The sequence below is a fragment of the Cryptomeria japonica genome, chromosome 3 (genome assembly GCF_030272615.1).
Source record: "Cryptomeria japonica chromosome 3, Sugi_1.0, whole genome shotgun sequence".
Classification (NCBI taxonomy): Eukaryota; Viridiplantae; Streptophyta; class Pinopsida; order Cupressales; family Cupressaceae; genus Cryptomeria; species Cryptomeria japonica.
In genome coordinates this window covers 428,212,547-428,230,559 of record NC_081407.1, presented here as the reverse complement: position 1 = coordinate 428,230,559, position 18,013 = coordinate 428,212,547, and positions in this window count along the sequence as shown.

Below are 18,013 nucleotides of genomic sequence, written 5' to 3'. Positions count from 1 at the left end.
AGGTCCAATGGTTATTGTTACAATTGAAATAAATATGGACACACATCTAACCAATGTACGACAAAGTCTACTAGCAATTATTAGAAGGCAAAATTCAAAGGGTTTTGTAAAAACTGCAATAGATATGGACACAATACCGAGAAGTGTTGGTTTAAGCAGAAGAATTATATGTGGTCTACACACTAAGAAAATACTAGAGGCTACCAAACTCACACAGATCTTAACTGACAGTATACTGCAGTACCATGGGATTATAATACAAGGATATGGTGTGAATGCTATGGAAGATATGGACATATAAGTGCCAATTGCTTTATAAGGTTTGGAGTGAACAACCGAAGATCACAGAGAAATCCTGGTATGGCATGTTTTCATTGTCACGAATTTGGACACTTGGCTAGAGATTGCAGAGATCAACCTAGAGGAGATATTGAAGAAATAAAAAGAAAATTCTAGATGATTTGGAAAAAGAAGGAAATTGTGTCAAATGAAGAAATCACCTTACCTACCGAGTTAGGTGCATCTATTCCAAATTAATCGGTAAAGGTATGAAGGGACTGCATCCTCTCAAGGTTAAATCTTAACAGTTCCTATTTTATCATGTACTTAATTCAAAATCTGTATAGCTAAGTTGCATTAGCAAGTTTGAAATTTTATCAAGTCTTTTGGAGCACTAGTCAAGTCGGTAAATGGAGGAAGTCTGGCTACTCAGTAAAAGCATAAAAAGGAAGGTAAATCAGTTTAGTGGAACCGAGTGCATTTAATGTTTTCTGACCTAACTGTACGGAGCCCGATAAGGTAAAATGTGTACTTAAAGCTTTTGCATGGTCATTTTACACTTACCAAGTTTTCAAAAAGAAGAGCGAAGCGATTCAAAGGCGATCAAATCTCTTCCGAAGTGAAATTCAAGGTATTTATATCAATCACAACACATTGTCAAGCAAGTTAACTGATCATATTAGTTGTGAATATCTGTTTTATATTTACTAAGTGGAAAGCATCTGCTGGTTAAAAGTTTTCAAACCCTAAGGCTCTTTCGTTAGTGATTATCCAAAGTTTGAAATGGCTCCTAAGATTCAGAAACCCATTGTTGTTGAGAACATTGAGAAGTCCTCACTAAAATACTCACTCCCTCCCAAAGTAGCATCTAAACCGGATGATAAAACTGCATTTTCACTCATTTCGGATAGGGTTTTATTAGTTGAGGATTTCAGATTCTTCACTAAGTGTTGTGTCAAGGAACTAGGTCACACAAAGATCAAGGACACGTATGATGAATTGTGTACCGATGGAAAATTGGATAGCAAGTTTGAACATATTAAAGTCAAGGGATTGACCGAAGCCCTAACCTACCCATGAGTCTTCAAACCCCAATGGGTTAAATTCGTTTTGAGCAGAGTTCATGATGACTTTATGTGGTTAGAGGAGCAACCATTCAATATCACCAAGGAAATCATCCACTTGATCACTGGTTACCCTATTTTTGACCATGCCCGAGCTCAGAAAATGATTTCACAGAAGGAATTGATCACTTTAACTGGAGTTGAATCTTCTTGCAGAGATCTGAAATTGAACAATGTCACAGATGCAGAGCTGAAGTTTGCAATTAGAGTCATAGGTTATTGTTTCTTTCAATCGGAAAGGGAAAATAGTGTACCCTGTGCTGCTGTTGATTTAGCCTATGAAATTGTGAAGAAAGGTATGAAGATTGATCTATGCGAAGTGTTGTTGAAAAATCTGTTTGAAAATCTCAACACCATAAGGAAGCCGAAGAAGAACAACTCGACAAACACACTTGAAGTTTGGATCACTTTTGGTATGCATGTTTTTCTATTTTGAGAAATTCTTTCCATCAGTCGGTAATGTAGCTTGGGAGCTACACCGACCAATCACCCATCAAATCAATGACTTCATCAAACAGATAGGTGATAACTTCAATGAGATTATGGATGATTATTTTAGCAAGTTTCAGGAAAAGATGCATAATAGGTACATGATACCACCCCAGTTAGTGGAAAAATATAAGGACAATATATGTTTTGAAGTGGACATTGACTACTGCTATGTCAATGCGGTAGAACCGAGAACTCAATCTTTGCCACCTATGGGTTATGAGATTGATTTTGACATTACACAACAGTAGATAGATGCCTTTCTTGCTTTGCCAAGGCATGCTTACCAAGATCAGATACGGTACATATGAAGAAGTTAAAGAAAAACTCAATGAGCATTGTAGTACTAAAGGCTACAAGGAAAGAAACAAAAATGATTAAAGCATTAACCGAGAAATTTTGAGAAGGTTATTCCTCCACTCCTATCAAGAGCAATCAAGTCATCACTGAGGAGGAATTTGAAGCCCAAGAAGTAGCAATTACATTGAGCACCGAGTTGCCAAAAGGCAAAATTTTGAAAAGGAAGAAATAGGATACATCTCAAGTATCACCTACTCCTCCAGTGAAGCACCCCAATACTAGATCATCTGTAGTATCACCGAGTAAGAAGCAGAAAAATGTTGCAATGCCTAAGGTAACAAAAACTTATAAGAAGTCTACTCAGAGACTCATTTTAAATAAAGAGTCAAGTGACACCGAATCTGAAGACAAAAATAAATTTCAGATTGTCAAAAGCAAAAAGGAAGATGTACATAGTGTTGATAATTTTTGTGCCAATTTGAAACAATATGGTGGATTTGGGTCATTTAGGTATGTCAAATATGACTCTCGGACAAAATAAGAAAAGAGGCAAATAGAAGAGTTAGTTGTATGTACACTTCTTAAATTCCGATTAGTCCGATTGGAAGTAACTAATTCTCTTCCAAAAGCATTGTACTTACACATTGATAACAGGTGGAAATATGCTATGGACTCGGAAAAGAAGATGAGAGAAAGAAGTCTGGTACATCTCTTTCCAGACATGTCAGTAGATGAGATAAGTGAACATCTGAAAAACTACCAGACAAACTTCCTAGTCAAGCAAAGAGTCTTGAAACTGATGAATGGCCTTTATCTTGAAGTAGAGAAAGAGACAAAAGAAAAATGGCAAGAAATTTTTTGAATCAAGAGTGTTGATGAGAAAAGTAAAGTTGAAATAGTTGATATCACCAAGCAAGATCTCACTGAAACTATACAACTTGATGAGGATGTCATGGATACCGAGGTATAGGAATAGGAAATGATAGAAGGGAATGCTTATGCCAAACTGGTATCAAGTGAGTCAGTTTTGGAACAAGTCAAGTCCTATCCTTCGATAAGTCAACATGTTTCAACCGAGACACCTTAGGATACTGAACAAGCAAAAGATGGTCACCAATCTACAAAAGGAGAAGCTACTTCTCAGGCCACTGGGGAATAGACTTCTCAAGCCCCTTCAAGTACTGACAATGTTACAACCGAGACCCCAAGCAAGGATTCACCAAAGGCTACATTTGAGGCTAAATAAATTGACAAAAGTGTCGCCTCTACTGAGCAACCTACCAAGGGTGAACAAGCTTCCCAAGCCATTGTATTAGTTCAACCAGTGAAAGCCTGCTCCTCTAAAGAAAAGAAAATGAAAAAACATAGTTTCAAGTTAGATTTGTCAAAACCAATTGTGTTGCCGACCAAATTGAAAGGGCAAGCACTTATTGAATTCGGTGAACTATGTAAAGCCAAGCCGAACAAGAGAAACAAATGGCTATACAAAAGAAAAATAGAGTATTTTAGAAGGTCAAAGCACTATTTACAGAAATGCTACCTGAAGCTACAGTGACAAAAGATGCAGCCATCCATATTCAACTGGATGAACTCCTCAATCAGATCGAGACATCTGGAGTAGACGCATCTGAATACCTGAGCAAATTGAAGGACAAAGAGCTCACTACAAAAATGATTGAAGAGGTATAGAAAGCCATTGCTATCGGTAAAGTAAAACTTGTCAAATTTATTGTTGAGTTGTCCCCTCAACTCAAGCACATTCTTTATTTATTTCAGAAACTCTGTACATTTTCTTTATTCATTAAAGATATCAAGAATAAAACAGAAGTGATTGAGAAAGAGATCATTGATCTCTCCAATAAATTGACCACTGAGTCAAATTCTATTCATAATTTCTATACCAAGTTACAAACGCTCATGGCTCAACAATTGGAACTTAGGAATGAAGAGCACAAAATAAGGATGGACATTATGACTCTTCAAACCTTATTCGTTCCACACTTGTCCTCTGTCCAAGAACAGATTAACAAGGCCACCTCCTTATCCACTCAGCAAGAGAGAAGCATTTTAGATGGTCTAATTTCACTGTTAGCTGATATTATAACTCAGAATTCATTCATGGATAGTGCCAAGGATGCACTCTCTACCGCTCTCACCGATGCAAGAACAAAGTATAAATCCATTTTTGAATAGTTGCCTCCATCGAATGGTAACTAGTTTTGATGTTTGTCAAAAAGGGGGAGTATAGTGTATACAAGAGGAGTATATCAAGCAGATCAGCATATTTGAGTATATAGATAATTTTGATAGGGGGAGAAATGATCACAGAGCAATGAACCGAGTAGTGAATACAGAATATTGATCATAGCGCATGCATAATCAGAGTTATGTACAATATATTGATAAGGGGAGTATATCTGAGTATACTATTTTATTGACAATTGTATATACTGTCAATTTTGTCAAATTTTGTAAGTATATATATTTTTTGAGTTATGACTTTAGAAGAATTTTTGTCAAACATTTCAAAATTAATGTCAAAAGGGGAGATTGTTACTATTTACTAAGTTGTCATTAGTTTTATGTCCAAAGTCATTCTATATACTCTAGTCGGTTATTACTACCGAAATATTCAGTTGGTGAGCACAGAGCAGTCAGTTATAGAAGTTACAAGTCACAAAGTTTTGTTACCACTTATCAAATTGCCATTAGTTTTATATCCAAAGTCATACTATATATTCTAGTCGGTCAGTATTACCGAATCATGCAGTCAGTACACACAGAGAAGTTGGTATGAATAGTCTAGTCGATCACAGAAGAAAGCAGTCATAGAACGCAGTATTCACTGAGTTGTTTATTGAGTAAAGTTTCATGGCTACCGAGTGGTAAAGATAATACATTGAGTTGATATACACCGAGTGAAACGTGTTACTAGATTCATTGAACCTGGACACACATATGAAAATGTGTTACAAGATTGAGGCACATAGAACCGTTATCACATTGGAAATTGCACATACAGATTTTGTATAATTTTGAGGTCATCTAACCAATGAAATATTTTGCATGGTTATTTATTCAAGAAATCATGTTTGTAAGATCGAAGCAATGAATCGGATCACCGACATAAGAAGTCTATTTATACAGCATGAATTTAGGGTTAGAAAAATATGTGAATGTGAGAAATGTGTGTGCATATGTGTATGAAGCAAGACTTATGTGATACATGAGAAATCATAGAGTATTATGACTGTTACAGAGACACAGAGGTCACTGAGAAGGTTATCAGAGAACAATCAAGGAACAGAGTAAATAGAAGGGTTTATCGAGTTACTTTATGAGTTACCGAGGTATGCTATAGGAAAGGTAATCTTATTTTGAGCACATAGAATCTGCTACAGCATTCCTGATGTAAAGTTGCAGATATTTGTAATGATTTTATTGTAATATTTTGAAATTATAAGAGAAACCTTTAACAGGGTAAAAGACTCTAACCAAGTCTATAAATTGTAAATCCTTTAACCAGGTGCTACACTTATATAGTGTTGTAAAATCCTTTAGCAAGGTAGATCTAACTGATCTTAATACTCCTAATAGGGTAAGCTATCAGAAATTGCTAAATGTAGCTCTAACCGAGCACTCTTTATTATTGCAGTAGTGAAGTTGTGGGTGCCATCCCCACCACAGTTTTTCTCTCTAACCAAGAGTTTCTACGAGACCAAAATATATGTGTTATGAAGTGAATCATGTATGAATGTTATCTGTTGATTATAGTTTTGTTTTATGTTACTGCACTATTCTGTTTATGTATAACAGTAAGGTTATTACAAAAGAAAAGTTTTGGAGTACTGATTCACCCCTCCCCTCTTAGTACATTAGCTTTCCATATTGGGCCTAACAAGTTTAGTATACATCGAGCTATCTACTGAGTAACATTCTATGACTACCGAGCAGCAAAGATGGTATACTGAGTTAAAACACACCGAGTGAAACATGTTACCAGATTCATTGAACCTAGACACATATGGGAAACATGTTACAAAGATCGAGGAACAAGAAACCATTAACACATTGGAAATTGCACTTATAGATTTTATATGATTTTGAGGACATCTATCCAATGAAATAATTTTGTATGGTTATTCATTTAATGAATCATGTTTATAAGATCGAAGCATGAACAAGATCACCGTTACAAGAGATCTATTTATATAGCATGAATTGAGGATCAAATATATGTGTGTGAAGCAAGACATATGTGAAAAAAATCATGGGAAAGCACTGAGTGTTATGACTGTTACGATTGACAGAGATACACAAAGGTCACTGAGAAAGATTTCAGAGAACAGTCAAGGAATAGAGTAAACAGAAAGGTTTATCGAGTTAGTTTATGGTTTACCAAGGTATGCTATAAGCAAGGTAATTTTATTTTGAGCACATAGAATCTGCTATAACATTTCAAATGTGAAGTTGCAGATATTTTGTAAGATTTTGATTTTAATATTTTGAGTTGTAAGAGAAACCTTTAATAGGGTAAAAGACTCTAACAAATTCTATAAATTGTAAAGCCTTTAACCAGGTGCAACATTTAGAATAAGTGTTGTAAAATCCTTTAGCAAGGTAGATCTAAAGATCTTGATACTCCTAACAGGGCAAGCTATCAGAAATAGCTAAACATGTAGCTCTAACCAAGCAACCTTTATTATTGCAGCAGTGAAGTTGTGGGTGTCATCCCCACCACAGTTTTTCTCTCTAACCAAGAGTTTCTGCGTAACCAAAATATGTGTTATGGATTGAATCATGTTTGATGGTTATTTATTTGTTTTTGCATTATATTATGTTACAATATTTTTCGCTTTATGCTTAACAGTAAAGTTATTGTTGAAGAAAAGATTTGAAGTACTGATTCACCCCTCCCCTCTCAGTATGTTAGCTTTCCATATTGGGCCTAACACATTCATGATATTAGGTCTTGTTTGTGTCAAATACAGTAAACCTCCTATCATAGATTTGTACCTAGTTAGATTAATAGGTGTAGATTCATCCCTTAGTGATAATTTGTCATTTGTAGTCATAGGTGTGCTTACTGGTTTAGAGTTCTCCATTCCAAATTTCTTTAATAACTCCTTCAAGTACTTGGATTGACTGAAGAATATACCTTTATTAGTCTGTGAAATCTACAATCCTAAAAAGAATTTTATTTCTCCAATCATAGACATTTCAAATTCTTGCTGCATTTCAATAGAAAATTCTTTACATAATCCATCTTCTCCTCCAAAGATTATATCATCAACAAAAACTTCTATCACCAAGATGTCATCATTTGTCACTTTATAATATAAGTTGTTGTTAGCATTACCTTTAGAAAAAAACAATCTTCAAAAGATACTTATCCAATCTTACATACCAAGCTCTTGGAGCTTGTTTCAACCCATACAAAGCTTTCCTTAACCTGCAAACCATATCTTTGTTATCTGTCAAAGAGAATCCATCAGGTTGTTCAATGAAAACTTCTTCTTCAAGATCTCTTCAGAAATGCACATTTAATATCCATTTGATATACTTTGTAGTTCTTGTGTGCTGCAAAAGCCAAGAATAATCTGACTGCCTCAATTCTAGCTACCGGTACAAAGGTTTCATTATAATCAATTCCTTCTTTCTGAGAATATCCCTTACACACTAGTCTTGCTTTATTCCTGATTACCTTACCATCTTCATTAAGTTTGTTTCTGAATACCCACTTTGTTCCAATCACATTTTTGTCTTTAGGCTGGGGAACTAATGTCCATGTGTTATTTTTCTCAATTTGTTCTAGTTCCTCTTCCATAGCTTTAATCTAGTGTTTATATTCACATGCCTCATTAATTGATGATGGTTCAATTTGAGAAATAAGACATACCTCTTCATTTTCCAGTCTTCCTCTTGTCATAACTCCTTTATTCTTGTTCCCAATTATCTGATCTTCAGAGTAATTCAATCTTACATACCGAGGTGTCTTCGTTTGTTGTTGTTCCTCAGTTACTATGGAATTTTTAGATGATATGGTGTAATTAGATCTTCATCCTATACTAGGGGTTTAATGTAGGTTCATTTGTTAGAATCTCTATTGCAGGTTTAGAGTCTATGTACCTTGAAGTTCCTCTGAATTGTTCATCAATCTTCAAATTTGTACTCTCAACAATTTTTTGCAATCTTTTGTTAAAACATCTATATGCCTTGCTCTTAGATGAATAACCAAGAAATATCCCTTCATCACTTCTAGGATCAAATTTGCCAATATACTCATCCCTTCTAGTATAGCATTTACTTCCAAATATTCTGAAATATTTAAGAGTAGGAGTACTACCAAACCATAGTTCAGGAGGGGTCTTACCGGTTTCACCTTTGATGTGAATTTTGTTGAATGTATAGACCACTGTACTTACTACCTCTCTCCAATACACATGTGGTAGATTTTCTTCTGATAACATACTTCTTGCTGCATCCAAGATAGTTCTGTTTTTCCTTTCAACAACTCCATTCTGATGTGGTGTCTAGGGTGCTGATAGCTGTCTTCTGATTCCATTCACTTCACAGAATGCATTAAATTCCTTAGATGTAAATGCTCCTCCTTGATCTAATCTCAGACATTTTATTTTCTTATTGGTTTCATTCTCTACCATTGCTTTGAATAGTTTGAACTTTCCAAGTGCTTCTGATTTTTCTCTGAGAAAAGTAACCCAACACATTCTAGAGTAGTCATCAATGATTAGCATGAAATATCTATCACCTTGCAAACTTTTAGTTCTAGCTGGACCACATAAATCAGTACGAATTAAGTCAAGAGCATTATTTAATTTTTGTGGAATACTTTTAAAAGTAGTTCTAACTTGTTTTCCAAATTGACATTCTTTACATACTGTATTGTGAGGTTTGACAATTTTAGGTAAATCTCTAACAACCTTAGTAGTACTGATTTTTACCATGCAATCAAAATTTACATGACAGAGTCTCTTATGCCATAGCCAACTTTCATCAATATGTGCAATCAAGCATGTCTTTTCACTGTTATTCAAATGAAAGATATTACCTCTAGTTTGATTATCGGTTGCAATTTCCAAACTAGTTCTATTCATGATTTTGCATTTTCCATTTTTGAATTGTAACTGAAATCCTTTCTCAACTAATTGACCAACACTCAAAAGATTATGCTTCAAACCTTCAACATACTAGACATTGTCAATATTATGCTTACCATCAAGCGATATTGTACCTTTACCTTTAATAAAACAAGCTTTATCATCTCCAAATCTCACTAAGCCTCCATTATATTCTTGAAAGTTCAAGAATTTACTTTTATCTCTAGTCATATGATGTGAGCATCCTGAATCAATGATCCATTCATCCTTAACTTCAACTTTAGCTACCAGGGCTTACTCTACCGGTTGAATAGTAGGTGTCGGTTGATCTTCTGTTATAGCAACAAAAACCCATCCATTGTCTATCGGATGTTCATTAGAATCATCAGTCACTCCTTCATCAACAAGATAACAAGATTTATCTTTATTCTTCTTAAATCTATATCTTTGATATTCAGGGTTAGGCTTGTATGTTCTCCTAGCTTCTTCTCTTAGTCTAGCATGTCTATCAGGGCATCTAGAAGCCATATGACCAATCTTATTATAGTTAAAGCATTTAAAGGGTGCTTTACCTTCATACTTACTTCCAACTGGACCTGTAGACACTTAAAAATAATTATTTTAATTATTTTTAATTCTTCACATAATTAATTAATTAATTATGTTAATTCAAATTGTCCTCAATATTAATTAAATATAATTAATATTGTCACTATGGTGTGTGACTGATTTATTTAATAAATCAATCCCTTTCTTTATTCTCTTAAAAAATTAAATCCTCACAAATCTCCCTCTTAGCTAATTAATTTGAATTAATTAGTTAACCCACATGATTCCTGCAAACCATCTTCTTAATTCATCATTAACCTAATAAAGTCTTCTAGAAACTTCCTAAACTCACTTAACCTTATTCTTCTAATTTTTAATTCCCTCCACTCATTCTCTCTCCTAGTCAAATCCTCCTACAAATCCTAATCCCACCTAACATTTCCTCTAATCCCCCTCCTAATGAGTTGCTAATGGCTAATCATCATGATTAGCCATGAAGTCAACTCCTTGTCCCTTCCATCCAACCACTAGTTTTTAATGCTCTTTTCCTAGGTGAATGTGAGATCTTCAAAATCTCACAATCCTCTAGGCATCTTCTCTCCCAAGGAATTTTTAAATCCTTCTTATTCCTCCAATCTCCATGATTATCCCTTTTTGGAGAATTTTAAATTCCTCATCCCCATTCTTCAAGGAATGTCACATCCCTTGCTCCTCTCAAGGCACATTAAAAAGTCTTCCCAATGTACCTTGAGGAGTGTGGAGACAAGAAATGCCTTTAAGGCATATCTCTTGGTCTCCATAGCCTCTCTTGGGCCTTGTGTGAGCTCACAAGCAATCCTAGCCCTTGATCTTGAATCCATCCTAGCCATCCATTCTTCCTCTCCTCTTCCTATAAATTGAGGACTCCATCCCTCCATTCATCATCTCCAAGTTTAGTAATCTTATGTTGTCCTTTTGAGCCCTGGAAAATCATCTTGGCAACCTTATCATGTTCAAATCATATCTCATCCACACTTGATCATCTCATCCTTATCATCTTCCAAATCCATTCCATTTGTGTACAATATTGGAGAGCCATCCACATCAAGCAAGCAAGCAAGCAAGAGGAGCACATCAAGTGGAGCATCATCCAAGGGTGCCTTCACTTCTTCAAGCTCCATCCGAAGGAGAAGGTAAAAGGATTGTGTGAGGTATATGCATTTTCATTATTCATGTTTTCATGCATTTCAAATTATGTCTTTGATTTCATATGATTCGATGACTGATTTGCATGCTTATTAACTAATCCACCTCATAGGTCTTTTTCCCCTCTTCATTCTGGCATGCCCGGTGGGACCCACGTCCCAAATTTAATCATTTTTTTTTTTTGAGGTTTTTTTGTGAAGTTTTTTTTTCGTAGGTTCACGACTGTTTCTAGCACGACTGTTTTAGGGATTTGGCGTGACTACAAGAGAAATTCAAAAAAATTTGGGTGTTCGCCCATAAAATTCTTCTATCTCCTCATTCTTCCTCTTTTGCATTTTCTCACTTCTATTTATTTTCTATTTTTGCTTTAGCACGAGCTTTTTTTCCTTTTCTGTTATCTAATCTGTTTAGTTGTAATAATCTATTTGTAAGCTACTCTGTTTAGTTCTAATAATCTGTCTATTAGTTGCTCTATTTATTTTTAATAATCTGTCTGTTCGCAGCTCTATTTAGTTTTAATCATCTGTTTAGTTTTAAATAATCTATCTGTCCGCAGGAAAGTGTGAAAGTAGAAAAGTATGCTCTTGTCTATCTAGACAATCAGAAATCCAGACCTATGGCACTTTTCAATTTCGTTTATCGATATAATCCAAAATTTGTGCTTCAAGGGAGCTCAAAAAATCTGATTGAGGTGCAAAAGAATGACTGATACTAGCTAAATTACCCTCAAGATCTCTTATTTTCCAATCAATGTCTGCAGTAAATTTAGGAAAAAATAGAAAGGATTTGAAGATTTTACCGCCTTCATTCAATGCCTCTTCTAAAGTCTTCATAGCAATCTTTAGGCTCGTTATGTCTCTCTCAACTTCTTTCAAATTTTTCTGCAATCTCATCTCATTAAATCTTTTTTGTACAGATTCATCTGCAACCTTCCCTAATGATAAAAAACGAGTGTTAAAAAGATTCAACATGCTCTTAATATTTCTAGAGGGATAAGCACCAGAATCCTAACTGAAATTAGGCAAAAGCTTTTCCATAACCTTAGTTGCAAGAGAAATGACCTCTTTATCTTCAGATTGAGATTTCAAAAAGTCTTCACTTGCCTTGATCTGAGCTTGAGTGGTAAGTTTCAATGCATGAAGAGGGGATAAGGTGCTTAAATCCACTGGACCATGAGAAAAATCATCCTCTACATCAATCTCCTTACCTTTGTCAGTGACATTGGCCGTAGTCATGGTTACCAGAGGTTTCTCTATGGACTCATCACCCATCTCCTTTTCAATCTTTGCACTCATACCATTTTCACATTTTTCTATCTCCTTAGCTATCATCTCTACAATTAATTCTATCTTAGGAGGGTCCTGAGTAGCTTCACCAGAGATATCTGCAGCTAGATTCTCAGTAGGTGCATCTTGTACAACATCTTGCTTAGCCGGGTCAACAAATGACTAATCCTTCAGACCACCAAAAACTTCTGCAGTTACTTCTAGAAGGGAAGTGTTGTCAGGAATGTGTTTTGTCGGGTGGGTGGAAACCTCTGTCTGATTCACCTCATATCTCAATTCCAATAATTTTTTTTATTATTTTCTTTCTCTCCTTTGCAACTTCATTAATTTTACCAAGCATAGTTCTGTTAATTCTTCTCTTGCTTCTGAATTTCTCTTTGGCTAACTTCAATAACCTTTCAACTTCATCCCTTGATGTGACTGAACATGTATTTACTAAAACATATTCTTGCATTTCTTCATCTTTCTTGCAAGCAACATTTCTCCAGATATCCAAAATTTCATATAAATATTTAGGAATATTAGATGATAGTTCAATTAGATCTCTACTGAAGTTATTCATGTACTGAACAACTGATTCTTAAATTTCCCTTTGCTCCTTGTCATCAACATTCTCATATAATATAGCAAGATTATTCAAATTTCTATCTTTTATAATTTCATTCTTGATTTCTTCTAAGGATTTAGGCGGGATGAACTTAACCTTACCAGACTCCAAAGCTTCATCTATCTCATATTTTGGCTTCTTGCTTCCTCTAGGCTTTTTGGATTTCTCCCCTTGAGTCTTTTTCTTCTTGGAGGGTGGAGCATCGCCAGATGGATTTCTGACTACTCTACCATAAGTAACAGTCTTCTTAACTTTCCACACTTCCTCATTTGACTCTCTCTCCTCCTCATCTGCCACATAATCCCTTGAAGGCTTCTCCTTTTTCATTTTCTCAACTCCATCGGTTGATGTTGTTGGCTTGTGCTTGGGTGGAGGTACCGGTTTCTTTGTTTTAGAGAGAGGTGTAGATCTACTAGGATTTGCCTTGGATTTGTTAGGAGGATTTTTCGGTGTGGGATATGGCTTGATTACATCCTCTTCTCTCAGTATATTTTGAGCTCTTGCCCTCTATACATCCTCCTTTTTCAATCCCATCTATTCTGCAACAACCTCCACTTCCTTCCTGATCTTCCTCTTTCTTATCGGCTCAGAGAATTGTGTGTGCAGACTTAGGTCCTTTTCCTTAAAGGTACCAAATCTTTCTTCCTTTGGGTCTAACAACTGGCTCAATAGGTGTTGAGCATATGCTTCAAGCGTAATAGAATCACTTCATACCCCATCTGCATGATCCAAACTATCCTCAACTCTACTGCCTCCATTAGGCATCAATCCTTATCTACCATGAAACAAATAGTTTGTTCATACTTCTCCACTATGGCTTTGGGGATTCTCTCTCTTCTATTCATAGTGGATTGAAAATTATTGAAGTATCCCCATAATGTGGATATCCTCATAACATTGTCACCAATTCCCAACAACCCTTCTTTGATTTCCATGGAAACCGATTTATCATAGGCCCATTGGACCTTCCCTATTATATCGGGGATCTCATTTAGGAAGAATAATGCCAAACAAATGATAAGAGAACCAAACTTGAAGGTGTGATTTTTATCTTTCTTGGTCTTCTTTAATTTACTCAACAACTCACTCAAAAGAACTTCACATAAATCATACTGTTTATCTTCGTTCAAGATCTGATAGGTTGGAAATATTGCAGTACTAGAAACTGAGTTCTACCTACTTGATTGATATACCTTGTAACAAACTACTATTGATGAAAATCTGACATCATGCTCCAAGATGTCACTGATAGTCATTGATCTGTTGTCAAACTTCGAACCGGTAGTGGCTATCACAGTGTTATTTGATACCTTCCTTAGACCAGGCACTTCACCGGTTGTACTAAGGCATGTTACATCTTGAATAGTTTGCTTAGTGATCTTATGGGGCCTATATGGCCACATGAACACATCATGAACCCTGCTTAGGATGTACTAAATCCATTTCACTTCATAAAATGATCGGAAATGGATGAACTACAGAAAACCCTTATCTTGAAGAATCTTATATTCTAGTTTTAGGTTTCCAAAGTTGTCCACCAAATGCATGTTATACATGGATAAAATGTCAGTACTGTCGAGCTCCTCAAGATCACAGTGGATGTATGCCCTAATGTCTTTGTTATGTAGAACATCGTAGGGTATCAAAGAAAATGCTCCTTCTAGGCCATCTTCAACAAACTTGAAAGGGTGTTTCTTAAAAATTGGTCTTGCCCTATCCTTAATCTCAACAACCAAAGGAGTAGCAATTTCGGACACAAATGCCATTTCGAACTTAGGGTTTGAAAATAGATAGCTTCACGAAATAGATAAATACCTTTTGATTCAACCGGGTGCAAGAAATTGCTTTCAAATCACTACAAGCTCAATTTATGCTACCAAATCTCTTCTCTTTACTTCTTTGCACTTTTCTCTTGACTGCATTGTGAAGAATGAACCTTTGAAATGCCTTTTTAACCTTTGAAAACTTAATTTTTGGTTGTAATAAATGCTTCTACCTTTTGGCTTCTGGTTGCCTTGTTTTTCATGAATTCGCTCACCGAAACCTTAAATCTTCAGACAATCTTACGAGTATCATATGCATACATGATCTAAAACTTCTGCAACCTTCTAGAATTAGTTATAGTTCTCCACAAGGGGTTTTTATGAATCTACATGAAAAACTCCCCCTAAGGCCAAAAAGCCTTAGTTACCGGATGAGGTTCCATCACCAAATTCAGGTGTGGAGCCATTTTGCACATTAGAATCATCTTTCTTAACCCATATATTCTTATGTTGATCTCTGATTTCCTCAACCTTTGGTTTTCCTTTCTCATTTGATTTGTTCTTGTTTAACGGTGCATTCTTGCTTCTGCAATGCCTTGCAATATGACTTTGTTTGTTACAAGCATGACAAAAAACATTCCTCTGCATAGGCCTAAAGTTCACCTGATTTGGTCTCATCTTGCATGGGTTAGATATATGTCCAAACATCCCATAGGTATAACATCTCTTGTTTTAAAAATTATTCATTACTGCTCTGCACATGTTTGACTTGAGACCAAAGTCCGTACATATGAAACATTGACCGATAAAGGTAGGACCATTGTTCACATTATTCATCATTCCATTATTCATCCTACTTCTACATTGATTTTCCATATGACCAAATTTATTTCAAGTAAAGAATCTACCATTGAATTTATAGGCATTAGGCTATCTTACCAGAGGATTCTTTCTCTTCTGATGATTTGATTTAGCATTTATCTATCCATAACTGAAGGATTCTCTTTTCTCATATCCAAGTCCTCGCATGTCTTTCCCATGTCTCTGACTATCTAGCATCTCATCCAACTGGGCTGAACTAGCTTTGAAATTTTCTTTGTACTCATTAGCAGTAGTTAGCTCATCTTTCACAATTATGATCTGTCTCTCAAGTTCTTGTTCATCATTCTTTGTATGCACCAATTCAAGCTTCAACTGATCATTGTCATATGTCAATCTACAACATTCATTAGATGTGTCCTTCAAGGATTGAGTCAAGCTTTCTTCATTCTTCTTCCGGTCTTCAATCTCCTTAGTCAGTTTCATAACAATAGATTGCATCTCATTCTTTAAAATTGCATTTTCCCTGACCAGCTTCTCACATTCATCAGTCTTGTCTTGTAGAATTTTCTTGTCAACACTTTGTTCTTCTTTTTCTTTCAACTTGTCCATTAGCTCCTTTCTCTTTTCCCAAGAAGTGTTTACTTTATCTTTCAAGGTTTCAATGAAGCCTTCTACTGCACTCAAATTTATTTTCAAGCTACTCTTCTCCTTCATTGTTGCATCAAGTTCTTCAAGTGCCACTAAAAGTTGCATCTGCAGTCTGGATTCCATTGATTCAATCTTTCAGATCTTCCTCAAGTTGTTAGGCTTCCTTAGAGGAACTAAGCTCTGATACCAATTGTTGGAATCGGTGAACACTGAGAGGGGGGGTGAATCAGTGTTCTGTAAATTTCAAACTTGTTATATTGATTCTTTAACAATTAGATTAATAAGAAGGAAAGTAAAGTGCAGCAACACAAAAAAACAACCATGCAACCATAACACCAATATTTTTACATGGAAACCCAAAATGGAAAAACCACGATGGGATTTGAACCTATATACACCTAAAAATGGTCTGAAGATAATTAATTGAATAAGCAATTATTTAATTAATCTCCCTTCCCAATTTAATTGAATTCATTAGCAATTTGATTAAGTTCTCCCACTCATCTACTTATTAATAAATCTAAGGATTTATTTAATAGGTTCATTTCAATAGTCCCCTTTGATTAATTAATTCAAATTAATTAATCCTCCCCTCCTTTAAATTCATTTCTTGTAATCTCCTAATTAATTAGAACAAACCAATTTATGAGTTGTTGAAAGTTAATTAGCCTTTTCTTATTATTTGAATCTTTAAATTCAAATTCTTCACATGCATCCTAACTTCTAACCACCTAACCTAGCCACTCCTAAACCTAACCTATTCCACCTAACCCTACCCTATCTTGCACATCCTAACCTCCTATGGTGTGGATATTCTCCCCTTGAGACACATGTCATTTTGGACCACATGTCTCCTATCTTGGACACTTTCCCTCTCATGAGCAAGGCTCCATGACATTTGTCACCACAGAGATGACAAGTGTCCCTTCCTCCAACCTCTTCTCCAACCTCCTCCAGTTTCACCCTTGATATCTTCAGACTCAATCTTGATTGTTGATTCCTGCCACCTCACCCCTAGCCTTGGAAATCCTATAAATATCCCCCATGTTGGAGCACAAAGGATCCCATCTCATTTTCATCTTAGGCATTGTTACTATAGGCATATCCATTCTAGCATATCATTTGAGCATTGTTATTATAGGAAATTGCATCTTAGATCTAGCTTAATTTGATTATTTTCTAGCATAATTATTGAATCATGTAGCTTAATCAAACTCTTTTCTAAGTTAATTGCATCATAATCATAGCTTGCATTTCATCATCATTTCAAATCCTCCATCTAGGTGTAGTCAAGTCACTGGGATTGCTTATCCAGATCTGAGAGCAAATCCACACTCGCACCTCTTAGGAGGCGATAGGTCGCTTTGTCATGGTTTATATTTCATTTGCTTCTAATTTTATAACCATTCTTGTAATGATCTATTGAGTGTTTTTATTGTAGTTGTAGGTATCACACTTCACAGGCACACCAGAACCCACAATATTATTCCACTATGCCCAGTAGCAAAACAATATTACAAAAGAGGAATGCACTTGCATTTAGGCACACTGCCTAGAGCTCACTGCTCAATTACAAAAATAGGGATACAAACCTAGAGGAAGGCTCATTGACTTACATATTATTACAAAAGGATTACACTGAGTGATGAACTAGAAAATAGCATCTAACTATGCCACAAATCAGTTCCGGTTAGGCTCAAAGTGATATGTTGCACTGATGTAAAGATATGCTTTGCTCTGCTCTGCAACTACTCACCGGATCAATAAAAATCAGGATGAGCACATGAAACTATGTTCAATCACTCCTAAAACCATAACACATAGCATATCATCTCTCAAAAAC